This window comes from Lissotriton vulgaris, chromosome 5 (genome assembly GCF_964263255.1).
Source record: "Lissotriton vulgaris chromosome 5, aLisVul1.2, whole genome shotgun sequence".
Lineage (NCBI taxonomy): Eukaryota > Metazoa > Chordata > Amphibia > Caudata > Salamandridae > Lissotriton > Lissotriton vulgaris.
In genome coordinates, this window is record NC_141693.1 from 1,178,793,689 (window position 1) to 1,178,821,367 (window position 27,679).

General features: G+C 45.4%; 6 non-coding genes across 6 annotated transcripts; all 6 read left to right on the forward strand.

Annotated features, from left to right (window-relative positions):
• Window positions 1-2,645: 2,645 nt before the first annotated feature.
• TRNAR-CCG (transfer RNA arginine (anticodon CCG)) lies at window positions 2,646-2,718 on the forward strand. Its single transcript has one exon. It is a non-coding gene; the product is annotated as a tRNA-Arg (tRNA).
• A 4,821-nt stretch (window positions 2,719-7,539) lies between these two features.
• On the forward strand, window positions 7,540-7,612 carry TRNAR-CCG (transfer RNA arginine (anticodon CCG)). The gene has a single exon. It is a non-coding gene; the product is annotated as a tRNA-Arg (tRNA).
• Window positions 7,613-12,569: 4,957 nt separating this feature from the next.
• On the forward strand, window positions 12,570-12,642 carry TRNAR-CCG (transfer RNA arginine (anticodon CCG)). The gene has a single exon. It is a non-coding gene; the product is annotated as a tRNA-Arg (tRNA).
• Window positions 12,643-17,370: 4,728 nt separating this feature from the next.
• TRNAR-CCG (transfer RNA arginine (anticodon CCG)) lies at window positions 17,371-17,443 on the forward strand. Its single transcript has one exon. It is a non-coding gene; the product is annotated as a tRNA-Arg (tRNA).
• A 4,822-nt stretch (window positions 17,444-22,265) lies between these two features.
• Window positions 22,266-22,338, forward strand: TRNAR-CCG (transfer RNA arginine (anticodon CCG)). The gene has a single exon. It is a non-coding gene; the product is annotated as a tRNA-Arg (tRNA).
• Window positions 22,339-27,179: 4,841 nt separating this feature from the next.
• On the forward strand, window positions 27,180-27,252 carry TRNAR-CCG (transfer RNA arginine (anticodon CCG)). Its single transcript has one exon. It is a non-coding gene; the product is annotated as a tRNA-Arg (tRNA).
• The last annotated feature ends 427 nt before the right edge of the window (window positions 27,253-27,679 follow it).

Sequence of the window (27,679 nt, forward strand, 5' to 3'; positions counted from 1 at the left end):
CATTGTTTGCTGGTATTACAGTGCACCCTAGTATGCCAACACCTTCTTTGGGCCATTACAAGAGTGAATTTATAAAACAATAGGGAGTCCTGAAATCACACTTAGTTCACAGGGTGTATCTCTCCCTGCCGCCCCTGCATTCTTATAAGATTACTAGCAGCCCATCCCGACGTTGTCCGGGTATGAATTGCTGCTGGCCAGTAGTATATTGTTTTGTAGGATTTCGTTTTGATAGCATTTCTTATCTGTGACAGGCCTGTGAAACGCTCCGATTCACAGTGCACTGCTGATGCACTTAAGAGGTACAAAAGGGGGTGGTGATGGACGGAGCATCTGAACCAATCAAACACTCACACCCAGTCAAAAGATCTGAGTTTGATCCATCACCGTTCTTTAGCCCACTCTGCCACCCCAGTTCAGACATGGCTATATGCAAATCAGTCTGACCCTGTGCCTCATGGGAACAGTCCAGCCTGAACTGCCAAGCCATGTCTTCCCTGGACCGGAAACAAGCTTCCAAGGACCGGTTTCTGGCATTCCAGCCGTCTTCAGCCCGGCTTGCTTGAATCCAGTGGCAAAGTGAGCAAGGGACTCACGTCTGAGCATGCCCTGCCACACTTATGGCGGCCAAAACCGGTACAAAAGGGAGTGGTGATGGACGGAGCATCTGAACCAATCAAACACTCACACCCAGTCAAAAGATCTGGGTTTGATCCATCACCATGCCATTATAACGCATGGCATTACATTTTATATGCTTTTACCACACATACATTTACAACGAAATTCATTGTAAATGCATGAATGGTAAAAGCATGTTTTTTTAAATGTTTGGATAAGGTAAGTATGGGTATAGGGGTATATGTTTTGGGGTACTGAGGTATATGTTTTGGGGTGTTTGGGCATTTCAAGGGTTCAGATATAGTTTTGGGTTATGGGGTACAGGGGTAGTTTTAGGGTTTAGTGATAGGTATGGGTTTTGGGGTACAGGGGTATTTTTAGGATTCAGGGCTAGGTTTGGGTTTTGGGGTATAGGGGTATTTTTAGGGTTCAGGGGTAGGTTTGGGTTTTGGGGTACAGGGGTATTTTAAGGGTTCAGGGCTAGGTTTGGGTTTTGGGGTACAGAGGTATTTTTAGGATTCAGGGCTAGGTTTGGGTTTTGGGGTACAGGGTTATTTTAGGGTTCAGGGGTAGGTTTGGGTTTTGGGGTACAGGGTTATTTTTAGGGTTCAGGGCTAGGTTTGAGTTTTGGGGTACAGTGGTATTTTTAGGGTTCAGGACTAAGTTTGGGTTTTGGGGTACAGGGGTATTTTTAGGGTTCAGGGGTAGGTTTGGGTTTAGGGGTACAGGGGTATTTATAGGGTTTAGGGATAGGTTTGGGTTTTGGGGTACATGGTATATTTATAGGGTTAAGATGGGTTACTGTTTAAGGTTCAGGGCTAGGTTTGGGTTTTGGCGTACAGGGGTATTTTTAGGGTACAGGGCTAGGTTTGGGTTTTGGGGAACAGGGGTATTTTAGGGTTCAGGGGTAGGTTTGGGTTTTGGGGTACAGGGGTATTTTTAGGGTTCAGGGCTAGGTTTGGGTTTTGGGGTACAGGGGTATTTTCAGGGTTCAGGCGTAGGTTTGGGCTTTGAGGTACAGGGGTATTTATAGGGTTCAGGGCTAGGTTTGGGTTTTGGGGTACAGGGGTATTTATAGGGTTTAGGGATAGGTTTGGGTTTTGGAGTACATGGTATATTTATAGGGTTAAGATGGGTTAGTGTTTAAGGTTTGTGAGGTATTTTAAGGAGTAAAGGTGGGTTATGATTATGGGGTGCAGGGTATTTAAAGGGAGCAGGGTGGACACCCGGAGCTGGAATGTACAGAACCTGGGAAGAAAAAACAATAAAATATTGGGCACAACGCTCACTTTTTTTTCCGTAATCCCACGCCCGCACACGCCCACGCCCCCAGCACACGCCCACAGCACACAATATGAGACATGGCATGAAGGGCGGAATGTACCAAACGCCCCCAGCGTTTGTCACGCCCCCCAGCACACGCCCACAGCACAATGCAGACACGCCCACAAGGGACTACTTTGCTGGCACAGTTCTTTTACCTTTTAAATGTATATGGTGGGCGTCTGCATAGCCTATGTCCTTCTGCTGCAAATGCCCTTTCCAACACTGTATTGGGTGTTTTGATTGGTGCTGTAGTTCCTGAGATTACCCGCCTCAAAGGTTTGGGCTCTCTCTTTATTATATTAGTATAGATAGGGAGTCCTGAAATCACACTTAGTTTACAGGGTGTTTCTCTTCCTGCCGCCCCTGCATTCTTATAAGATCATCTATCATTTCGATGTCAGACTCCCCATGGCTTATTATCCCGGAGGCAGGGCAGACACTCTGTTCTACACAGTCTAATATAGAAGCAATACCCACAATGGCAGGACCTGAAGTGTTTTGTAATTTCAGTGTATCTCTGTTCCTGGCTTCTTACCCCTGCCACACCTGAATTACGTCCTATTGGCATACTGACTCTGTGTATGTGGTCAGTGTGCTGTTAAGATGTATCTTTGAGTCTCTTAATGCTCTCTGCAGGCTGTTTGATACTAGTCATTTTCTTCAGATGTGGTTGTTCTCTTATCTTTTCGTTCAAGCAAGGCCCAGTGGCCTAATGGATAAGGCATCAGCCTCCGTAGCTGGGGATTGTGGGTTCGAGTCCCACCTGGGTCGTATGATTTTTTCTTAAATGGCCATATTGTGCCCATGGTGGGATCTAGATTAGCATAATCATGAAGGTCATGTAATGTCTCCATCAAAATGAAAGACAATCTAGCCAGACTTGGCCAGCACCATCTTGTCACCTGTGACATGGACCAAGATCAAATGAGATCATCTACCTGCCTATGGTTCTCTGACGACATAAGGGCCCTTAAACAGGTCTTCAGGAGACAAGAGAAAAGATGGAGAGAGTCAGATGCTGTGACTCAGAAAAGGTCAAATATAAGATAAGTCTATCTAGATATAAGACGCTGATACGCAAGGAGAAATCGGCCTACGTCCCCAACAAAACTGAAGCAGACGCAAACTCCCCAAAAGAACTGTTTGCGGCTATCAAATAACTCACCACGACACTTCCTCCTTGCCTAAATACTGCAGGCAATCCTTTAGTAACTCTGTGGCGGAGGCCTTCTGCCTCAAAGTTGAAGACTGTTACAAAAACTTCTCCTCTCTTACATCTACATCCTCATCAGCTGTGCTATTTCCAATTAAACTGATATGGGTTCCTCTCTTAGCCACTCCATGCCACCTTCTATGTTTGAGCTTACGAAACTGATCAAAACCTCTAAATCGGGCTTGCCATGCACCCCTTACCCTCGCATAGTTGCCATCCATGCAGCTTAGACTATTGGGCCAATACTGGCCGACATTATAAAAATAATATATAATGTGCCAGTCAGGAGAATTCCATTCAGTCTGTAAGCAGTGTTGGCTCTAACGTTAATAAAAAAATATCTTCCCTTAATAAACAAGACCCTTGCAGCTATCGACCCATCTCCTGTCTTCCAATGCCGGCCATGATCATTGTAAAGGTGCTGGACAGATTCAGAAGTCATCACATTCTCTCCAAGGAATCCCTTCCCTTATATTCTGACATCACATGTAACATTAGGAGCTTCCCTCGGCATCCAAGGTGACCTTCATCTCTCTAGAAATTTGAGAGTTGACTGTGTGCTCTCGAGAGATTGTCGGTCCCTCGGCTTGAGAGAATATGCACGGGCAAATAATTATAAAAAGAAAATTATTTTATTTGTGTTTACTCATTAAAACATCACTAAATGCATTCATTGATGGGGAGCAGCAGAACCTTCAGCATTGGTTGTGGAAACACATTGGATATCACAGTGTAAGTCTGGACTACAGAGGAACGTAGCAGATAATGAATCAACATTTTAAATTGATGGGGTCACGGATCAGGTACATCGTTGCTCTCCAAGACCTCCTTTGTGAGCTACGCCCACTCTCTATATTCTTCTGGGAACTTCCATCAGTGCACTCCATGGGACATCTACGATCCTCTGCCACTGGGGCGGGGCAAACTTTTAGTTTTGCTTCTGAAATCCTACATTGTTGTGTAATTCTTTAGTCTTATCAAAATGTCACCTGTGGCAAGATTGCGTAACATTTTTTAAGCAGAGTGCACCTTGCCGAAGACGGCTCACAATATATCTGAGGGAGAGTGGTTTACAATAAAAGTGTCTTGCAGAAAGACAATTTGTGTTAGTGCTAGTCTCCTGTGGTATTTGGAGAGTTGTGTTCACATGAGGGGTGCGTTTGCTTAAACAATGTCATGCAAGAACCCAGAAAAAACATTTCCTTCTGACACTGTTATTGTGTGGAATGCCAGACAAAGTTTATGGAATTTAACAAATTCTGTGTCAAAAAATTTATACACTGTCGCACATCTCTGCTTGTAAGGGAATCTCCGTCCGAAGAATACAGAGGCCAGAATCAAGACATCAAAGAGCTGACCATCCTTGAATCCATTGGCCCCAGCCATCAGATCTGACCATCCTTGAATCCATTGGCCCCAGTCATCAGAGAGCTGACCATTCTTCAATCCATTGGCCCCAGTCATCAGAGAGCTGACCATCCTTGAATCCATTGGCCCCAGTCATCAGAGACCTGACCATCCTTGAATCCATTGGCCCCAGTCATCAGATCTGACCATCCTTCAATCCATTGGCCCCAGTCATCAGAGACCTGACCATCCTTGAATCCATTGGCCCCAGTCATCAGAGATCTGACTTCCCTTGAATCCAGAGGCCCCACTTATTCATCAAAGTAATGACTGCCCTTGAGTTTGATTCCATATTCAGAGACATGCTGCTCCTTGAGGCAGAGGCCACCAACCTCCCGTAGGGAGAATCCTTAACTCACTTCAGAGGACACCATCTTCCCTGGATAAACCTGTAATCTGTGAGTTCAAATGTCACCATCCTCACACTTGAAGAGAGAGGTCACCTGCTTGACCCTTTCCCTTCATTGTTTGCTGGTATTACAGTGCACCCTAGTATGCCAACACCTTCTTTGGGCCATTACAAGAGTGAATTTATAAAACAATAGGGAGTCCTGAAATCACACTTAGTTCACAGGGTCTATCTCTCCCTGCCGCCCCTGCATTCTTATAAGATTACTAGCAGCCCGTCCCGACGTTGTCAGGGTATGAATTGCTGCTGGCCAGTAGTATATTGTTTTGTAGGAATTCGTTTTGATAGCATTTCTTATCTGTGACATGCCTGTGAAACGCTCCGATTCACAGTGCACTGCTGATGCACTTAAGAGGTACAAAAGGGAGTGGTGATGGACGGAGCATCTGAACCAATCAAACACTCACACCCAGTCAAAAGATCTGGGTTTGATCCATCACCGTTCTTTAGCCCACTCCTCCACCCCAGTTCAGACATGGCTATATGCAAATCAGTCTGACTCTGTGCCTCATGGGAACAGTCCAGCCCGAACTGCCAAGCCATGTCTTCCCTGGACCGGAAACAAGCTTCCAAGGACCGGTTTCTGGCATTCCAGCCGTCTTCAGCCCGGCTTGCTTGAATCCAGTGGCAAAGTGAGCAAGGAACTCACGTCTGAGCATGCCCTGCCACACTTATGGCGGCCAAAATCGGTACAAAAGGGAGTGGTGATGGACGGAGCATCTGAACCAATCAAACACTCACACCCAGTCAAAAGATCTGGGTTTGATCCATCACCATGCCATTATAACGCATGGCATTACATTTTATATGCTTTTACCACACATACATTTACAACGAAATTCATTGTAAATGCATGAATGGTAAAAGCATGTTTTTTTTAATGTTTGGATAAGGTAAGTATGGGTATAGGGGTATATGTTTTGGGGTACTGAGGTATATGTTTTGGGGTGTTTGGGCATTTTAAGGGATCAGATATAGTTTTGGGTTATGGGGTACAGGGGTAGTTTTATGGTTTAGTGATAGGTATGGGTTTTGGGGTACAGGGGTATTTTTAGGATTCAGGGCTAGGTTTGGGTTTTGGGGTACAGGGTTATTTTAGGGTTCAGGGGTAGGTTTGGGTTTTGGGGTACAGGGTTATTTTTAGGGTTCAGGGCTAGGTTTGAGTTTTGGGGTACAGTGGTATTTTTAGGGTTCAGGACTAAGTTTGGGTTTTGGGGTACAGGGGTATTTTTAGGGTTCAGGGGTAGGTTTGGGTTTTGGGGTACAGGGGTATTTATAGGGTTTAGGGATAGGTTTGGGTTTTGGGGTACATGGTATATTTATAGGGTTAAGATGGGTTAGTGTTTAAGGTTCAGGGCTAGGTTTGGGTTTTGGGGTACTGGGGTATTTTAAGGGTTCAGGGCTAGGTTTGGGTTTTGGGGAACAGGAGTATTTTAGGGTTCAGGGGTAGGTTTGGGTTTTGGGGTACAGGGGTATTTTTAGGGTTCAGGGCTAGGTTTGGGTTTTGGGGTACAGGGGTATATTCAGGGTTCAGGCGTAGGTTTGGGTTTTGAGGTACAGGGGTATTTATAGGGTTCAGGGCTAGGTTTGGGTTTTGGGGTACAGGGGTATTTATAGGGTTTAGGGATAGGTTTGGGTTTTGGGGTACATGGTATATTTATAGGGTTAAGATGGGTTAGTGTTTAAGGTTTGTGGGGTATTTTAAGGAGTAAGGGTGGGTTATGATTATGGGGTGCAGGGTATTTAAAGGGAGCAGGGTGGACACCCGGAGCTGGAATGTACAGAACCTGGGAAGAAAAAACAATAAAATATTGGGCACAACGCTCACTTTTTTTTCCGTAATCCCACGCCCGCACACTCCCACGCCCCCAGCACACGCCCACAGCACACAATATGAGACATGGCATGAAGGGCGGAATGTACCAAACGCCCCCACCGTTTGTCACGCCCCCCAGCACACGCCCACAGCACAATGCAGACACGCCCACAAGGGACTACTTTGCTGGCACAGTTCTTTTACCTTTTAAATGTATATGGTGGGCGTCTGCATAGCCTATGTCCTTCTGCTGCAAATGCCCTTTCCAACACTGTATTGGGTGTTTTGATTGGTGCTGTAGTTCCTGAGATTACCCGCCTCAAAGGTTTGGGCTCTCTCTTTATTATATTAGTATAGATAGGGAGTCCTGAAATCACACTTAGTTTACAGGGTGTTTCTCTTCCTGCCGCCCCTGCATTCTTATAAGATCATCTATCATTTCGATGTCAGACTCCCCATGGCTTATTATCCCGGAGGCAGGGCAGACACTCTGTTCTACACAGTCTAATATAGAAGCAATACCCACAATGGCAGGACCTGAAGTGTTTTGTAATTTCAGTGTATCTCTGTTCCTGGCTTCTTACCCCTGCCACACCTGAATTACGTCCTTTTGGCATACTGACTCTGTGTATGTGGTCAGTGTGCTGTTAAGATGTATCTTTGAGTCTCTTAATGCTCTCTGCAGGCTGTTTGATACTAGTCATTTTCTTCAGATGTGGTTGTTCTCTTATCTTTTCGTTCAAGCAAGGCCCAGTGGCCTAATGGATAAGGCATCAGCCTCCGAAGCTGGGGATTGTGGGTTCGAGTCCCACCTGGGTCGTATGATTTTTTCTTAAATGGCCATATTGTGCCCATGGTGGGATCTAGATTAGCATAATCATGAAGGTCATGTAACGTCTCCAGCAAAATGAAAGAAAATCTAGCCAGACTTGGCCAGCACCATCTTGTCACCTGTGACATGGACCAAGATCAAATGAGATCATCTACCTGCCTAAGGTTCTCTGACGACATAAGGGCCCTTAAACAGGTCTTCAGGAGACAAGAGAAAAGATGGAGAGAGTCAGATGCTGTGACTCAGAAAAGGTCAAATATAAGATAAGTCTATCTAGATACAAGACGCTGATACGCAAGGAGAAATCGGCCTACGTCCCCAACAAAACTGAAGCAGGCGCAAACTCCCCAAAAGAACTGTTTGCGGCTATCAAATAACTCACCACGACACTTCCTCCTTGCATAAATACTGCAGGCAATCCTTTAGTAACTCTGTGGCAGAGGCCTTCTGCCTCAAAGTTGAAGACTGTTACAAAAACTTCTCCTCTCTTACATCTACATCCTCATCAGCTGTGCTATTTCCAATTCAAACTGATATGGGTTCCTCTCTTAGCCACTCCATGCCACCTTCTATGTTTGAGCTTACGAAACTGATCAAAACCTCTAAATCGGGCTTGCCATGCACCCCTTACCCTCGCATAGTTGCCATCCTTGCAGCTCAGACTATTGGGCCAATACTGGCCGACATTATCCAAATAATAAATAATGTGCCAGTCAGGAGAATTCCATTCAGTCTGTAAGCAGTGTTGGCTCTAACGTTAATAAAAAAATATCTTCCCTTAATAAACAAGACCCTTGCAGCTATCGACCCATCTCCTGTCTTCCAATGCCGGCCATGATCATTGTAAAGGTGCTGGACAGATTCAGAAGTCATCACATTCTCTCCAAGGAATCCCTTCCCTTATATTCTGACATCACATTTAACATTAGGAGCTTCCCTCGGCATCCAAGGTGACCTTCATCTCTCTAGAAATGTGAGAGTTGACTGTGTGCTCTCGAGAGATTGGCGGTCCCTCGGCTTGAGAGAATATGCACGGGCAAATAATTATAAAAAGAACATTATTTTATTTGTGTTTACTCATTAAAACATCACTAAATGCATTCATTGATGGCGAGCAGCAGAACCTTCAGCATTGGTTGTGGAAACACATTGGATATCACAGTGTAAGTCTGGACTACAGAGGAACGTAGCAGATAATGAATCGACATTATAAATTGATGGGGTCACGGGTCAGGTACATCGTTGCTCTCCAAGACCTCCTTTGTGAGCTACGCCCACTCTCTATATTCTTCTGGGAACTTCCATCAGTGCACTCCATGGGACATCTACGATCCTCTGCCACTGGGCCGGGGCAAACTTTTAGTTTTGCTTCTGAAATCCTACATTTTTGTGTAATTCTTTAGTCTTATGAAAATGTCACCTGTGGCAAGTTTGTGTAACATTTTTTAAGCAGAGTGCACCTTGCCGAAGACGTCTCACAATATATCTGAGGGAGAGTGGTTTACAATGAAAGTGTCTTGCAGAAAGACAATTTGTGTTAGTGCTAGTCTCCTGTGGTATTTGGAGAGTTGTGTTCACATGAGGGGTGCGTTTGCGTAAACAATGTCATGCAAGAACCCAGAAAAAACATTTCCTTCTGACACTGTTATTGTGTGGAATGCCAGACAATGTTTATGGCATTTAACAAATTCTGTGTCAAAAAATGTATACACTGTCGCACATCTCTGCTTGTAAGGGAATCTCCGTCCGAAGAATACAGAGGCCAGAATCAAGACATCAAAGAGCTGACCATCCTTGAATCCATTGGCCCCAGTCATTAGATCTGACCATCCTTGAATCCATTGGCCCCAGTCATCAGAGAGCTGACCATTCTTCAATCCATTGGCCCCAGTCATCAGAGAGCTGACCATCCTTGAATCCATTGGCCCCAGTCATCAGAGACCTGACCATTCTTGAATCCATTGGCCCCAGTCATCAGATCTGACCATCCTTCAATCCATTGGCCCCAGTCATCAGAGACCTGACCATCCTTGAATCCATTGGCCCCAGTCATCAGAGAGCTGACTTCCCTTGAATCCAGAGGCCCCACTTATTCATCAAAGTAATGACTGCCCTTGAGTCTGATTCCATATTCAGAGACATGCTGCTCCTTGAGGCAGAGGCCACCAACCTCCCATAGGGAGAATCTTTAACTCACTTCAGAGGACACCATCTTCCCTGGATAAACCTGTAATCTGTGAGTTCAAATGTCACCATCCTCACACTTGAAGAGAGAGGTCACCTGCTTGACCCTTTCCCTTCATTGTTTGCTGGTATTACAGTGCACCCTAGTATGCCAACACCTTCTTTGGGCCATTACAAGAGTGAATTTATAAAACAATAGGGAGTCCTGAAATCACACTTAGTTCACAGGGTGTATCTCTCCCTGCCGCCCCTGCATTCTTATAAGATTACTAGCAGCCCATCCCGACGTTGTCCGGGTATGAATTGCTGCTGGCCAGTAGTATATTGTTTTGTAGGATTTCGTTTTGATAGCATTTCTTATCTGTGACAGGCCTGTGAAACGCTCCGATTCACAGTGCACTGCTGATGCACTTAAGAGGTACAAAAGGGGGTGGTGATGGACGGAGCATCTGAACCAATCAAACACTCACACCCAGTCAAAAGATCTGAGTTTGATCCATCACCGTTCTTTAGCCCACTCTGCCACCCCAGTTCAGACATGGCTATATGCAAATCAGTCTGACCCTGTGCCTCATGGGAACAGTCCAGCCTGAACTGCCAAGCCATGTCTTCCCTGGACCGGAAACAAGCTTCCAAGGACCGGTTTCTGGCATTCCAGCCGTCTTCAGCCCGGCTTGCTTGAATCCAGTGGCAAAGTGAGCAAGGGACTCACGTCTGAGCATGCCCTGCCACACTTATGGCGGCCAAAACCGGTACAAAAGGGAGTGGTGATGGACGGAGCATCTGAACCAATCAAACACTCACACCCAGTCAAAAGATCTGGGTTTGATCCATCACCATGCCATTATAACGCATGGCATTACATTTTATATGCTTTTACCACACATACATTTACAACGAAATTCATTGTAAATGCATGAATGGTAAAAGCATGTTTTTTTAAATGTTTGGATAAGGTAAGTATGGGTATAGGGGTATATGTTTTGGGGTACTGAGGTATATGTTTTGGGGTGTTTGGGCATTTCAAGGGTTCAGATATAGTTTTGGGTTATGGGGTACAGGGGTAGTTTTAGGGTTTAGTGATAGGTATGGGTTTTGGGGTACAGGGGTATTTTTAGGATTCAGGGCTAGGTTTGGGTTTTGGGGTATAGGGGTATTTTTAGGGTTCAGGGGTAGGTTTGGGTTTTGGGGTACAGGGGTATTTTAAGGGTTCAGGGCTAGGTTTGGGTTTTGGGGTACAGAGGTATTTTTAGGATTCAGGGCTAGGTTTGGGTTTTGGGGTACAGGGTTATTTTAGGGTTCAGGGGTAGGTTTGGGTTTTGGGGTACAGGGTTATTTTTAGGGTTCAGGGCTAGGTTTGAGTTTTGGGGTACAGTGGTATTTTTAGGGTTCAGGACTAAGTTTGGGTTTTGGGGTACAGGGGTATTTTTAGGGTTCAGGGGTAGGTTTGGGTTTAGGGGTACAGGGGTATTTATAGGGTTTAGGGATAGGTTTGGGTTTTGGGGTACATGGTATATTTATAGGGTTAAGATGGGTTACTGTTTAAGGTTCAGGGCTAGGTTTGGGTTTTGGCGTACAGGGGTATTTTTAGGGTACAGGGCTAGGTTTGGGTTTTGGGGAACAGGGGTATTTTAGGGTTCAGGGGTAGGTTTGGGTTTTGGGGTACAGGGGTATTTTTAGGGTTCAGGGCTAGGTTTGGGTTTTGGGGTACAGGGGTATTTTCAGGGTTCAGGCGTAGGTTTGGGCTTTGAGGTACAGGGGTATTTATAGGGTTCAGGGCTAGGTTTGGGTTTTGGGGTACAGGGGTATTTATAGGGTTTAGGGATAGGTTTGGGTTTTGGAGTACATGGTATATTTATAGGGTTAAGATGGGTTAGTGTTTAAGGTTTGTGAGGTATTTTAAGGAGTAAAGGTGGGTTATGATTATGGGGTGCAGGGTATTTAAAGGGAGCAGGGTGGACACCCGGAGCTGGAATGTACAGAACCTGGGAAGAAAAAACAATAAAATATTGGGCACAACGCTCACTTTTTTTTCCGTAATCCCACGCCCGCACACGCCCACGCCCCCAGCACACGCCCACAGCACACAATATGAGACATGGCATGAAGGGCGGAATGTACCAAACGCCCCCAGCGTTTGTCACGCCCCCCAGCACACGCCCACAGCACAATGCAGACACGCCCACAAGGGACTACTTTGCTGGCACAGTTCTTTTACCTTTTAAATGTATATGGTGGGCGTCTGCATAGCCTATGTCCTTCTGCTGCAAATGCCCTTTCCAACACTGTATTGGGTGTTTTGATTGGTGCTGTAGTTCCTGAGATTACCCGCCTCAAAGGTTTGGGCTCTCTCTTTATTATATTAGTATAGATAGGGAGTCCTGAAATCACACTTAGTTTACAGGGTGTTTCTCTTCCTGCCGCCCCTGCATTCTTATAAGATCATCTATCATTTCGATGTCAGACTCCCCATGGCTTATTATCCCGGAGGCAGGGCAGACACTCTGTTCTACACAGTCTAATATAGAAGCAATACCCACAATGGCAGGACCTGAAGTGTTTTGTAATTTCAGTGTATCTCTGTTCCTGGCTTCTTACCCCTGCCACACCTGAATTACGTCCTATTGGCATACTGACTCTGTGTATGTGGTCAGTGTGCTGTTAAGATGTATCTTTGAGTCTCTTAATGCTCTCTGCAGGCTGTTTGATACTAGTCATTTTCTTCAGATGTGGTTGTTCTCTTATCTTTTCGTTCAAGCAAGGCCCAGTGGCCTAATGGATAAGGCATCAGCCTCCGTAGCTGGGGATTGTGGGTTCGAGTCCCACCTGGGTCGTATGATTTTTTCTTAAATGGCCATATTGTGCCCATGGTGGGATCTAGATTAGCATAATCATGAAGGTCATGTAATGTCTCCATCAAAATGAAAGACAATCTAGCCAGACTTGGCCAGCACCATCTTGTCACCTGTGACATGGACCAAGATCAAATGAGATCATCTACCTGCCTATGGTTCTCTGACGACATAAGGGCCCTTAAACAGGTCTTCAGGAGACAAGAGAAAAGATGGAGAGAGTCAGATGCTGTGACTCAGAAAAGGTCAAATATAAGATAAGTCTATCTAGATATAAGACGCTGATACGCAAGGAGAAATCGGCCTACGTCCCCAACAAAACTGAAGCAGACGCAAACTCCCCAAAAGAACTGTTTGCGGCTATCAAATAACTCACCACGACACTTCCTCCTTGCCTAAATACTGCAGGCAATCCTTTAGTAACTCTGTGGCGGAGGCCTTCTGCCTCAAAGTTGAAGACTGTTACAAAAACTTCTCCTCTCTTACATCTACATCCTCATCAGCTGTGCTATTTCCAATTAAACTGATATGGGTTCCTCTCTTAGCCACTCCATGCCACCTTCTATGTTTGAGCTTACGAAACTGATCAAAACCTCTAAATCGGGCTTGCCATGCACCCCTTACCCTCGCATAGTTGCCATCCATGCAGCTTAGACTATTGGGCCAATACTGGCCGACATTATAAAAATAATATATAATGTGCCAGTCAGGAGAATTCCATTCAGTCTGTAAGCAGTGTTGGCTCTAACGTTAATAAAAAAATATCTTCCCTTAATAAACAAGACCCTTGCAGCTATCGACCCATCTCCTGTCTTCCAATGCCGGCCATGATCATTGTAAAGGTGCTGGACAGATTCAGAAGTCATCACATTCTCTCCAAGGAATCCCTTCCCTTATATTCTGACATCACATGTAACATTAGGAGCTTCCCTCGGCATCCAAGGTGACCTTCATCTCTCTAGAAATTTGAGAGTTGACTGTGTGCTCTCGAGAGATTGTCGGTCCCTCGGCTTGAGAGAATATGCACGGGCAAATAATTATAAAAAGAAAATTATTTTATTTGTGTTTACTCATTAAAACATCACTAAATGCATTCATTGATGGGGAGCAGCAGAACCTTCAGCATTGGTTGTGGAAACACATTGGATATCACAGTGTAAGTCTGGACTACAGAGGAACGTAGCAGATAATGAATCAACATTTTAAATTGATGGGGTCACGGATCAGGTACATCGTTGCTCTCCAAGACCTCCTTTGTGAGCTACGCCCACTCTCTATATTCTTCTGGGAACTTCCATCAGTGCACTCCATGGGACATCTACGATCCTCTGCCACTGGGGCGGGGCAAACTTTTAGTTTTGCTTCTGAAATCCTACATTTTTGTGTAATTCTTTAGTCTTATCAAAATGTCACCTGTGGCCAGATTGCGTAACATTTTTTAAGCAGAGTGCACCTTGCCGAAGACGTCTCACAATATATCTGAGGGAGAGTGGTTTACAATAAAAGTGTCTTGCAGAAAGACAATTTGTGTTAGTGCTAGTCTCCTGTGGTATTTGGAGAGTTGTGTTCACATGAGGGGTGCGTTTGCTTAAACAATGTCATGCAAGAACCCAGAAAAAACATTTCCTTCTGACACTGTTATTGTGTGGAATGCCAGACAATGTTTATGGAATTTAACAAATTCTGTGTCAAAAAATGTATACACTGTCGCACATCTCTGCTTGTAAGGGAATCTCCGTCCGAAGAATACAGAGGCCAGAATCAAGACATCAAAGAGCTGACCATCCTTGAATCCATTGGCCCCAGCCATCAGATCTGACCATCCTTGAATCCAATCGCCCCAGTCATCAGAGAGCTGACCATTCTTCAATCCATTAGCCCCAGTCATCAGAGAGCTGACCATCCTTGAATCCATTGGCCCCAGTCATCAGAGACCTGACCATCCTTGAATCCATTGGCCCCAGTCATCAGAGATCTGACTTCCCTTGAATCCAGAGGCCCCACTTATTCATCAAAGTAATGACTGCCCTTGAGTTTGATTCCATATTCAGAGACATGCTGCTCCTTGAGGCAGAGGCCACCAACCTCCCGTAGGGAGAATCCTTAACTCACTTCAGAGGACACCATCTTCCCTGGATAAACCTGTAATCTGAGTTCAAATGTCACCATCCTCACACTTTAAGAGAGAGGTCACCTGCTTGACCCTTTCCCTTCATTGTTTGCTGGTATTACAGTGCACCCTAGTATGCCAACACCTTCTTTGGGCCATTACAAGTGTGAATTTATAAAACAATAGGGAGTCCTGAAATCACACTTAGTTCACAGGGTGTATCTCTCCCTGCCGCCCCTGCATTCTTATAAGATTACTAGCAGCCCGTCCCGACGTTGTCCGGGTATGAATTGCTGCTGGCCAGTAGTATATTGTTTTGTAGGATTTCGTTTTGATAGCATTTCTTATCTGTGACAGGCCTGTGAAACGCTCCGATTCACAGTGCACTGCTGATGCACTTAAGAGGTACAAAAGGGGGTGGTGATGGACGGAGCATCTGAACCAATCAAACACTCACACCCAGTCAAAAGATCTGGGTTTGATCCATCACCGTTCTTTAGCCCACTCTGCCACCCCAGTTCAGACATGGCTATATGCAAATCAGTCTGACCCTGTGCCTCATGGGAACAGTCCAGCCCGAACTGCCAAGCCATGTCTTCCCTGGACGAGAAACAAGCTTCCAAGGACCGGTTTCTGGCATTCCAGCCGTCTTCAGCCCGGCTTGCTTGAATCCAGTGGCAAAGTGAGCAAGGGACTCACGTCTGAGCATGCCCTGCCACACTTATGGCGGCCAAAACCCGTACAAAAGGGAGTGGTGATGGACGGAGCATCTGAACCAATCAAACACTCACACCCAGTCAAAAGATCTGGGTTTGATCCATCACCATGCCATTATAACGCATGGCATTACATTTTATATGCTTTTACCACACATACATTTACAACGAAATTCATTGTAAATGCATGAATGGTAAAAGCATGTTTTTTTTAATGTTTGGATAAGGTAAGTATGGGTATAGGGGTATATGTTTTGGGGTACTGAGGTATATGTTTTGGGGTGTTTGGGCATTTTAAGGGTTCAGATATAGTTTTGGGTTATGGGGTACAGGGGTAGTTTTATGGTTTAGTGATAGGTATGGGTTTTGGGGTACAGGGGTATTTTTAGGATTCAGGGCTAGGTTTGGGTTTTGGGGTACAGGGTTATTTTAGGGTTCAGGGGTAGGTTTGGGTTTTGGGGTACAGGGTTATTTTTAGGGTTCAGGGCTAGGTTTGAGTTTTGGGGTACAGTGATATTTTTAGGGTTCAGGACTAAGTTTGGGTTTTGGGGTACAGGGGTATTTTTAGGGTTCAGGGGTAGGTTTGGGTTTTGGGGTACAGGGGTATTTATAGGGTTTAGGGATAGGTTTGGGTTTTGGGGTACATGGTATATTTTTTAGGGTTATGATGGGTTAGTGTTTAAGGTTCAGGGCTAGGTTTGGGTTTTGGGGTACAGGGGTATTTTTAGGGTTCAGGGCTAGGTTTGGGTTTTGGGGAACAGGAGTATTTTAGGGTTCAGGGGTAGGTTTGGGTTTTGGGGTACAGGGGTATTTTTAGGGTTCAGGGCTAGGTTTGGGTTTTGGGGTACAGGGGTATATTCAGGGTTCAGGCGTAGGTTTGGGTTTTGAGGTACAGGGGTATTTATAGGGTTCAGGGCTAGGTTTGGGTTTTGGGGTACAGGGGTATTTATAGGGTTTAGGGATAGGTTTGGGTTTTGGGGTACATGGTATATTTATAGGGTTAAGATGGGTTAGTGTTTAAGGTTTGTGGGGTATTTTAAGGAGTAAGGGTGGGTTATGATTATGGGGTGCAGGGTATTTAAAGGGAGCAGGGTGGACACCCGGAGCTGGAATGTACAGAACCTGGGAAGAAAAAACAATAAAATATTGGGCACAACGCTCACTTTTTTTTCCGTAATCCCACGCCCGTACACGCCCACGCCCCCAGCACACGCCCACAGCACACAATATGAGACATGGCATGAAGGGCGGAATGTACCAAACGCCCCCAGCGTTTGTCACGCCCCCCAGCGCACGCCCACAGCACAATGCAGACACGCCCACAAGGGACTACTTTGCTGGCACAGTTCTTTTACCTTTTAAATGTATATGGTGGGCGTCTGCATAGCCTATGTCTTTCTGCTGCAAATGCCCTTTCCAACACTGTATTGGGTGTTTTGATTGGTGCTGTAGTTCCTGAGATTACCCGCCTCAAAGGTTTGGGCTCTCTCTTTATTATATTAGTATAGATAGGGAGTCCTGAAATCACACTTAGTTTACAGGGTGTTTCTCTTCCTGCCGCCCCTGCATTCTTATAAGATCATCTATCATTGCGATGTCAGACTCCCCATGGCTTATTATCCCGGAGGCAGGGCAGACACTCTAATATAGAAGCAATACCCACAATGGCAGGACCTGAAGTGTTTTGTAATTTCAGTGTATCTCTGTTCCTGGCTTCTTACCCCTGCCACACCTGAATTACGTCCTATTGGCATACTGACTCTGTGTATGTGGTCAGTGTGCTGTTAAGATGTATCTTTGAGTCTCTTAATGCTCTCTGCAGGCTGTTTGATACTAGTCATTTTCTTCAGATGTGGTTGTTCTCTTATCTTTTCGTTCAAGCAAGGCCCAGTGGCCTAATGGATAAGGCATCAGCCTCCGAAGCTGGGGATTGTGGGTTCGAGTCCCACCTGGGTCGTATGATTTTTTCTTAAAGGGCCATATTGTGCCCATGGTGGGATCTAGATTAGCATAATCATGAAGGTCATGTAATGTCTCCAGCAAAATGAAAGACAATCTAGCCAGACTTGGCAAGCACCATCTTGTCATCTGTGACATGGACCAAGATCAAATGAGATCATCTACCTGCCTATGGTTCTCTGACGACATAAGGGCCCTTAAACAGGTCTTCAGGAGACAGGAGAAAAGATGGAGAGAGTCAGATGCTGTGACTCAGAAAAGGTCAAATATAAGATAAGTCTATCTAGATATAAGACGCTGATACGCAAGGAGAAATCGGCCTACGTCCCCAACAAAACTGAAGCAGACGCAAACTCCCCAAAAGAACTGTTTGCGGCTATCAAATAACTCACCACGACACTTCCTCCTTGCCTAAATACTGCAGGCAATCCTTTAGTAACTCTGTGGCGGAGGCCTTCTGCCTCAAAGTTGAAGACTGTTACAAAAACTTCTCCTCTCTTACATCTACATCCTCATCAGCTGTGCTATTTCCAATTCAAACTGATATGGGTTCCTCTCTTAGCCACTCCATGCCACCTTCTATGTTTGAGCTTACGAAACTGATCAATACCTCTAAATCGGGCTTGCCATGCACCCCTTACCCTCGCATAGTTGCCATCCTTGCAGCTCAGACTATTGGGCCAATACTGGCCGACATTATCCAAATAATAAATAATGTGCCAGTCAGGAGAATTCCATTCAGTCTGTAAGCAGTGTTGGCTCTAACGTTAATAAAAAAATATCTTCCCTTAATAAACAAGACCCTTGCAGCTATCGACCCATCTCCTGTCTTCCAATGCCGGCCATGATCATTGTAAAGGTGCTGGACAGATTCAGAAGTCATCACATTCTCTCCAAGGAATCCCTTCCCTTATATTCTGACATCACATTTAACATTAGGAGCTTCCCTCGCCATCCAAGGTGACCTTCATCTCTCTAGAAATTTGAGAGTTGACTGTGTGCTCTCGAGAGATTGGCGGTCCCTCGGCTTGAGAGAATATGCACGGGCAAATAATTATAAAAAGAACATTATTTTATTTGTGTTTACTCATTAAAACTTCACTAAATGCATTCATTGATGGCGAGCAGCAGAACCTTCAGCATTGGTTGTGGAAACACATTGGATATCACAGTGTAAGTCTGGACTACAGAGGAACGTAGCAGATAATGAATCGACATTATAAATTGATGGGGTCACGGGTCAGGTACATCGTTGCTCTCCAAGACCTCCTTTGTGAGCTACGCCCACTCTCTATATTCTTCTGGGAACTTCCATCAGTGCACTCCATGGGACATCTACGATCCTCTGCCACTGGGGCGGGGCAAACTTTTAGTTTTGCTTCTGAAATCCTACATTGTTGTGTAATTCTTTAGTCTTATCAAAATGTCACCTGTGGCAAGATTGCGTAACATTTTTTAAGCAGAGTGCACCTTGCCGAAGACGGCTCACAATATATCTGAGGGAGAGTGGTTTACAATAAAAGTGTCTTGCAGAAAGACAATTTGTGTTAGTGCTAGTCTCCTGTGGTATTTGGAGAGTTGTGTTCACATGAGGGGTGCGTTTGCTTAAACAATGTCATGCAAGAACCCAGAAAAAACATTTCCTTCTGACACTGTTATTGTGTGGAATGCCAGACAAAGTTTATGGAATTTAACAAATTCTGTGTCAAAAAATGTATACACTGTCGCACATCTCTGCTTGTAAGGGAATCTCCGTCCGAAGAATACAGAGGCCAGAATCAAGACATCAAAGAGCTGACCATCCTTGAATCCATTGGCCCCAGCCATCAGATCTGATCATCCTTGAATCCATTGGCCCCAGTCATCAGAGAGCTGACCATTCTTCAATCCATTGGCCCCAGTCATCAGAGAGCTGACAATCCTTGAATCCATTGGCCCCAGTCATCAGAGACCTGACCATCCTTGAATCCATTGGCCCCAGTCATCAGATCTGACCATCCTTCAATCCATTGGCCCCAGTCATGAGAGACCTGACCATCCTTGAATCCATTGGCCCCAGTCATCAGAGATCTGACTTCCCTTGAATCCAGAGGCCCCACTTATTCATCAAAGTAATGACTGCCCTTGAGTTTGATTCCATATTCAGAGACATGCTGCTCCTTGAGGCAGAGGCCACCAACCTCCCGTAGGGAGAATCCTTAACTCACTTCAGAGGACACCATCTTCCCTGGATAAACCTGTAATCTGTGAGTTCAAATGTCACCATCCTCACACTTGAAGAGATAGGTCACCTGCTTGACCCTTTCTCTTCATTGTTTGCTGGTATTACAGTGCACCCTAGTATGCCAACACCTTCTTTGGGCCATTACAAGAGTGAATTTATAAATCAATAGGGAGTCCTGAAATCACACTTAGTTCACAGGGTGTATCTCTCCCTGCCGCCCCTGCATTCTTATAAGATTACTATCAGCCCGTCCCGACGTTGTCCGGGTATGAATTGCTGCTGGCCAGTAGTATATTGTTTTGTAGGATTTCGTTTTGATAGCATTTCTTATCTGTAACAGGCCAGTGAAACGCTCCGATTCACAGTGCACTGCTGATGCACTTAAGAGGTACAAAAGGGGGTGGTGATGGACGGAGCATCTGAACCAATCAAACACTCACACCCAGTCAATAGATCTGGGTTTGATCCATCACCGTTCTTTAGCCCACTCTGCCACCCCAGTTCAGACATGGCTATATGCAAATCAGTCTGACCCTGTGCCTCATGGGAACAGTCCAGCCCGAACTGCCAAGCCATGTCTTCCCTGGACCGGAAACAAGCTTCCAAGGACCGGTTTCTGGCATTCCAGCCGTCTTCAGCCCGGCTTGCTTGAATCCAGTGGCAAAGTGAGCAAGGGACTCACGTCTGAGCATGCCCTGCCACACTTATGGCGGCCAAAACCGGTACAAAAGGGAGTGGTGATGGACGGAGCATCTGAACCAATCAAACACTCACACCCAGTCAAAAGATCTGGGTTTGATCCATCACCATGCCATTATAACGCATGGCATTACATTTTATATGCTTTTACCACACATACATTTACAACGAAATTCATTGTAAATGCATGAATGGTAAAAGCATGTTTTTTTTAATGTTTGGATAAGGTAAGTATGGGTATAGGGGTATATGTTTTGGGGTACTGAGGTATATGTTTTGGGGTGTTTGGGCATTTTAAGGGTTCAGATATAGTTTTGGGTTATGGGGTACAGGGGTAGTTTTAGGGTTTAGTGATAGGTATGGGTTTTGGGGTACAGGGGTATTTTTAGGATTCAGGGCTAGGTTTGGGTTTTGGGGTACAGGGTTATTTTAGGGTTCAGGGGTAGGTTTGGGTTTTGGGGTACAGGGTTATTTTTAGGGTTCAGGGCTAGGTTTGAGTTTTGGGGTACAGTGGTATTTTTAGGGTTCAGGACTAAGTTTGGGTTTTGGGGTACAGGGGTATTTTTAGGGTTCAGGGGTAGGTTTGGGTTTTGGGGTACAGGGGTATGTATAGGGTTTAGGGATAGGTTTGGGTTTTGGGGTACATGGTATATTTATAGGGTTAAGATGGGTTAGTGTTTAAGGTTCAGGGCTAGGTTTGGGTTTTGGGGTACAGGGGTATTTTTAGGGTTCAGGGCTAGGTTTGGGTTTTGGGGAACAGGAGTATTTTAGGGTTCAGGGGTAGGTTTGGGTTTTGGGGTACAGGGGTATTTTTAGGGTTCAGGGCTAGGTTTGGGTTTTGGGGTACAGGGGTATATTCAGGGTTCAGGCGTAGGTTTGGGTTTTGAGGTACAGGGGTATTTATAGGGTTCAGGGCTAGGTTTGGGTTTTGGGGTACAGGGGTATTTATAGGGTTTAGGGATATGTTTGGGTTTTGGGGTACATGGTATATTTATAGGGTTAAGATGGGTTAGTGTTTAAGGTTTGTGGGGTATTTTAAGGAGTAAGGGTGGGTTATGATTATGGGGTGCAGGGTATTTAAAGGGAGCAGGGTGGACACCCGGAGCTGGAATGTACAGAACCTGGGAAGAAAAAACAATAAAATATTGGGCACAACGCTCTCTTTTTTTTCCGTAATCCCACGCCCGCACACGCCCACGCCCCCAGCACACGCCCACAGCACACAATATGAGACATGGCATGAAGGGCGGAATGTACCAAACGCCCCCAGCGTTTGTCACGCCCCCCAGCACACGCCCACAGCACAATGCAGACACGCCCACAAGGGACTACTTTGCTGGCACAGTTCTTTTACCTTTTAAATGTATATGGTGGGCGTCTGCATAGCCTATGTCCTTCTGCTGCAAATGCCCTTTCCAACACTGTATTGGGTGTTTTGATTGGTGCTGTAGTTCCTGAGATTACCCGCCTCAAAGGTTTGGGCTCTCTCTTTATTATATTAGTATAGATAGGGAGTCCTGAAATCACACTTAGTTTACAGGGTGTTTCTCTTCCTGCCGCCCCTGCATTCTTATAAGATCATCTATCATTGCGATGTCAGACTCCCCATGGCTTATTATCCCGGAGGCAGGGCAGACACTCTGTTCTACACAGTCTAATATAGAAGCAATACCCACAATGGCAGGACCTGAAGTGTTTTGTAATTTCAGTGTATCTCTGTTCCTGGCTTCTTACCCCTGCCACACCTGAATTACGTCCTATTGGCATACTGACTCTGTGTATGTGGTCAGTGTGCTGTTAAGATGTATCTTTGAGTCTCTTAATGCTCTCTTCAGGCTATTTGATACTAGTCATTTTCTTCAGATGTGGTTGTTCTCTTATCTTGTCGTTCAAGCAAGGCCCAGTGGCCTAATGGATAAGGCATCAGCCTCCGAAGCTGGGGATTGTGGGTTCGAGTCCCACCTGGGTCGTATGATTTTTTCTTAAATGGCCATATTGTGCCCATGGTGGGATCTAGATTAGCATAATCATGAAGGTCATGTAATGTCTCCAGCAAAATGAAAGACAATCTAGCCAGACTTGGCCAGCACCATCTTGTCACCTGTGACATGGACCAAGATCAAATGAGATCATCTACCTGCCTATGGTTCTCTGACGACATAAGGGCCCTTAAACAGGTCTTCAGGAGACAAGAGAAAAGATGGAGAGAGTCAGATGCTGTGACTCAGAAAAGGTCAAATATAAGATAAGTCTATCTAGATATAAGACGCTGACACGCAAGGAGAAATCGGCCTACGTCCCCAACAAAACTGAAGCAGGCGCAAACTCCCCAAAAGAACTGTTTGCGGCTATCAAATAACTCACCACGACACTTCCTCCTTGCCTAAATACTGCAGGCAATCCTTTAGTAACTCTGTGGCGGAGGCCTTCTGCCTCAAAGTTGAAGACTGTTACAAAAACTTCTCCTCTCTTACATCTACATCCTCATCAGCTGTGCTATTTCCAATTCAAACTGATATGGGTTCCTCTCTTAGCCACTCCATGCCACCTTCTATGTTTAAGCTTTCGAAACTGATCAAAACCTCTAAATCGGGCTTGCCATGCACCCCTTACCCTCGCATAGTTGCCATCCTTGCAGCTCAGACTATTGGGCCAATACTGTCCGACATTATCCAAATAATAAATAATGTGCCAGTCAGGAGAATTCCATTCAGTCTGTAAGCAGTGTTGGCTCTAACGTTAATAAAAAACATATCTTCCCTTAATAAACAAGACCCTTGCAGCTATCGACCCATCTCCTGTCTTCCAATGCCGGCCATGATCATTGTAAAGGTGCTGGACAGATTCAGAAGTCATCACATTCTCTCCAAGGAATCCCTTCCCTTATATTCTGACATCACATTTAACATTAGGAGCTTCCCTCGGCATCCAAGGTGACCTTCATCTCTCTAGAAATTTGAGAGTTGACTGTGTGCTCTCAAGAGATTGGCGGTCCCTCGGCTTGAGAGAATATGCACGGGCAAATAATTATAAAAATAACATTATTTTATTTGTGTTTACTCATTAAAACATCACTAAATGCATTCATTGATGGCGAGCAGCAGAACCTTCAGCATTGGTTGTGGAAACACATTGGATATCACAGTGTAAGTCTGGACTACAGAGGAACGTAGCAGATAATGAATCGACATTATAAATTGATGGGGTCACGGGTCAGGTACATCGTTGCTCTCCAAGACCTCCTTTGTGAGCTACGCCCACTCTCTATATTCTTCTGGGAACTTCCATCAGTGCACTCCATGGGACATCTACGATCCTCTGCCACTGGGGCGGGGCAAACTTTTAGTTTTGCTTCTGAAATCCTACATTTTTGTGTAATTCTTTAGTCTTATCAAAATGTCACCTGTGGCAAGTTTGCGTAACATTTTTTAAGCAGAGTGCACCTTGCCGAAGACGTCTCACAATATATCTGAGGGAGAGTGGTTTACAATGAAAGTGTCTTGCTGAAAGACAATTGGTGTTAGTGCTAGTCTCCTGTGGTATTTGGAGAGTTGTGTTCACATGAGGGGTGCGTTTGCGTAAACAATGTCATGCAAGAACCCAGAAAAAACATTTCCTTCTGACACTGTTATTGTGTGGAATGCCAGACAATGTTTATGGAATTTAACAACTTCTGTGTCCAAAAATGTATACACTGTCGCACATCTCTGCTTGTAAGGGAATCTCCGTCCGAAGAATACAGAGGCCAGAATCAAGACATCAAAGAGCTGACCATCCTTGAATCCATTGGCCCCAGTCATCAGATCTGACCATCCTTGAATCCATTGGCCCCTTCATCAGAGAGATGACCATTCTTCAATCCATTGGCCCCAGTCATCAGAGAGCTGACCATCCTTGAATCCATTGGCCCCAGTCATCAGAGACCTGACCATCCTTGAATCCATTGACCCCAGTCATCAGATCTGACCATCCTTCAATCCATTGGCCCCAGTCATCAGAGACCTGACCATCCTTGAATCCATTGGCCCCAGTCATCAGAGATCTGACTTCCCTTGAATCCAGAGGCCCCACTTATTCATCAAAGTAATGACTGCCCTTGAGTTTGATTCCATATTCAGAGACATGCTGCTCCTTGAGGCAGAGGCCACCACCTCCCGTAGGGAGAATCCTTAACTCACTTCAGAGGACACCATCTTCCCTGGATAAACCTGTAATCTGTGAGTTCAAATGTCACCATCCTCACACTTGAAGAGAGAGGTCACCTGCTTGACCCTTTCCCTTCATTGTTTGCTGGTATTACAGTGCACCCTAGTATGCCAACACCTTCTTTGGGCCATTACAAGAGTGAATTTATAAAACAATAGGGAGTCCTGAAATCACACTTAGTTCACAGGGTGTATCTCTCCCTGCCGCCCCTGCATTCTTATAAGATTACTAGCAGCCCGTCCCGACGTTGTCCGGGTATGAATTGCTGCTGGCCAGTAGTATATTGTTTTGTAGGATTTCGTTTTGATAGCATTTCTTATCTGTGACAGGCCTGTGAAACGCTCCGATTCACAGTGCACTGCTGATGCACTTAAGAGGTACAAAAGGGGGTGGTGATGGACGGAGCATCTGAAACAATCAAACACTCACACCCAGTCAAAAGATCTGGGTTTGATCCATCACTGTTCTTTAGCCCACTCTGCCACCCCAGTCCAGACATGGCTATATGCAAATCAGTCTGACCCTGTGCCTCATGTGAACAGTCCAGCCCGAACTGCCAAGCCATGTCTTCCCTGGACCGGAAACAAGCTTCCAAGGACCGGTTTCTGGCATTCCAGCCGTCTTCAGCCCGGCTTGCTTGAATCCAGTGGCAAAGTGAGCAAGGGACTCACGTCTGAGCATGCCCTGCCACACTTATGGCGGCCAAAACCGGTACAAAAGGGAGTGGTGATGGACGGAGCATCTGAACCAATCAAACACTCACACCCAGTCAAAAGATCTGGGTTTGATCCATCACCATGCCATTATAACGCATGGCATTACATTTTATATGCGTTTACCACACATACATTTACAACGAAATTCATTGTAAATGCATGAATGGTAAAAGCATGTTTTTTTTTAATGTTTGGATAAGGTAAGTATGGGTATAGGGGCATATGTTTTGGGGTACTGAGGTATATGTTTTGGGGTGTTTGGGCATTTTAAGGGTTCAGATATAGTTTTGGGTTCTGGGGTACAGGGGTAGTTTTAGGGTTTAGTGATAGGTATGGGTTTGGGGGTACAGGGGTATTTTTAGGATTCAGGGCTAGGTTTGGGTTTTGGGGTATAGGGGTATTTTAGGGTTCAGGGGTAGGTTTGGGTTTTGGGGTACAGGGGTATTTTAAGGGTACAGGGCTAGGTTTGGGTTTTGGGGTACAGGGGTATTTTTAGGGTTCAGGGCTAGGTTTGGGCTTTGGGGTACAGGGTTATTTTAGGGTTCAGGGGTAGGTTTGGGTTTTGGGGTACAGGGTTATTTTTAGGGTTCAGGGCTAGGTTTGAGTTTTGGGGTACAGTGGTATTTTTAGGGTTCAGGACTAAGTTTGGGTTTTGGGGTACAGGGGTATTTTTAGGGTTCAGGGGTAGGTTTGGGTTTTGGGGTACTGGGGTATTTTAAGGGTTCAGGGCTAGGTTTGGGTTTTGGGGAACAGGAGTATTTTAGGGTTCAGGGGTAGGTTTGGGTTTTGGGTTACAGGGGTATTTTTAGGGTTCAGGGCTAGGTTTGGGTTTTGGGGTACAGGGGTATTTTCAGGGTTCAGGCGTAGGTTTGGGTTTTGAGGTACAGGGGTATTTATAGGGTTCAGGGCTAGGTTTGGGTTTTGGGGTACAGGGGTATTTATAGGGTTTAGGGATAGGTTTGGGTTTTGGGGTACATGGTATATTTATAGGGTTAAGATGGGTTAGTGTTTAAGGTTTGTGGGGTATTTTAAGGAGTAAAGGTGGGTTATGATTATGGGGTGCAGGGTATTTAAAGGGAGCAGGGTGGACACCCGGAGCTGGAATGTACAGAACCTGGGAAGAAAAAACAATAAAATATTGGGCACACGCTCACTTTTTTTTCCGTAATCCCACGCCCGCACACTCCCACGCCCCCAGCACACGCCCACAGCACACAATATGAGACATGGCATGAAGGGCGGAATGTACCAAACGCCCCCAGCGTTTGTCACGCCCCCCAGCACACGCCCACAGCACAATGCAGACACGCCCACAAGGGACTACTTTGCTGGCACAGTTCTTTTACCTTTTAAATGTATATGGTGGGCGTCTGCATAGCCTATGTCCTTCTGCTGCAAATGCCCTTTCCAACACTGTATTGGGTGTTTTGATTGGTGCTGTAGTTCCTGAGATTACCCGCCTCAAAGGTTTGGGCTCTCTCTTTATTATATTAGTATAGATAGGGAGTCCTGAAATCACACTTAGTTTACAGGGTGTTTCTCTTCCTGCCGCCCCTGCATTCTTATAAGATCATCTATCATTTCGATGTCAGACTCCCCATGGCTTATTATCCCGGAGGCAGGGCAGACACTCTGTTCTACACAGTCTAATATAGAAGCAATACCCACAATGGCAGGACCAGAAATGTTTTGTAATTTCAGTGTATCTCTGTTCCTGGCTTCTTACCCCTGCCACACCTGAATTACGTCCTATTGGCATACTGACTCTGTGTATGTGGTCAGTGTGCTGTTAAGATGTATCTTTGAGTCTCTTAATGCTCTCTGCAGGCTGTTTGATACTAGTCATTTTCTTCAGATGTGGTTGTTCTCTTATCTTTTCGTTCAAGCAAGGCCCAGTGGCCTAATGGATAAGGCATCAGCCTCCGAAGCTGGGGATTGTGGGTTCGAGTCCCACCTGGGTCGTATGATTTTTTCTTAAATGGCCATATTGTGCCCATGGTGGGATCTAGATTAGCATAATCATGAAGGTCTTGTAATGTCTCCAGCAAAATGAAAGACAATCTAGCCAGACTTGGCCAGCACCATCTTGTCTCCTGTGACATGGACCAAGATCAAATGAGATCATCTACCTGCCTATGGTTCTCTGACGACATAAGGGCCCTTAAAGAGGTCTTCAGGAGACAAGAGAAAAGATGGAGAGAGTCAGATGCTGTGACTCAGAAAAGGTCAAATATAAGATAAGTCTATCTAGATATAAGACGCTGATACGCAAGGAGAAATCGGCCTACGTCCCCAACAAAACTGAAGCAGATGCAAACTCCCCAAAAGAACTGTTTGCAGCTATCAAATAACTCACCACGACACTTCCTCCTTGCCTAAATACTGCAGG